Source organism: Phalaenopsis equestris, unplaced genomic scaffold, assembly GCF_001263595.1.
Source record: "Phalaenopsis equestris unplaced genomic scaffold, ASM126359v1 Scaffold000511, whole genome shotgun sequence".
In the NCBI taxonomy this organism is placed as follows: Eukaryota; Viridiplantae; Streptophyta; class Magnoliopsida; order Asparagales; family Orchidaceae; genus Phalaenopsis; species Phalaenopsis equestris.
This window is the reverse complement of record NW_018164951.1, coordinates 1,066,386-1,066,667: the sequence shown is the minus strand read 5'-3', so window position 1 is coordinate 1,066,667 and position 282 is coordinate 1,066,386.

The window sequence follows — 282 nt, the reverse complement described above, 5'->3', positions numbered from 1 at the left end:
AATCTCTTGCTTTTTAATATACTCCTTGTCATGTTGAGGATGGTTCTATTCTTCTGTTCCGCTACTCCATTTTGTTGGGGGGATCTTGGAACAGTTAGAAATCGACGTATTCAGTTGGCTTCGCACAATTCTTGAAATTCTTTTGAAGTGAATTCTCCTCCTCGATCAGATCGCATAGCTTTGATCTTGAGACCACTCTCTTTCTCTACATCTGCTTTAAACTTCTTGAATATTCCAAAAACCTCTGATTTTTGTTTTAAGAAATACACCCATGTTTTTCGT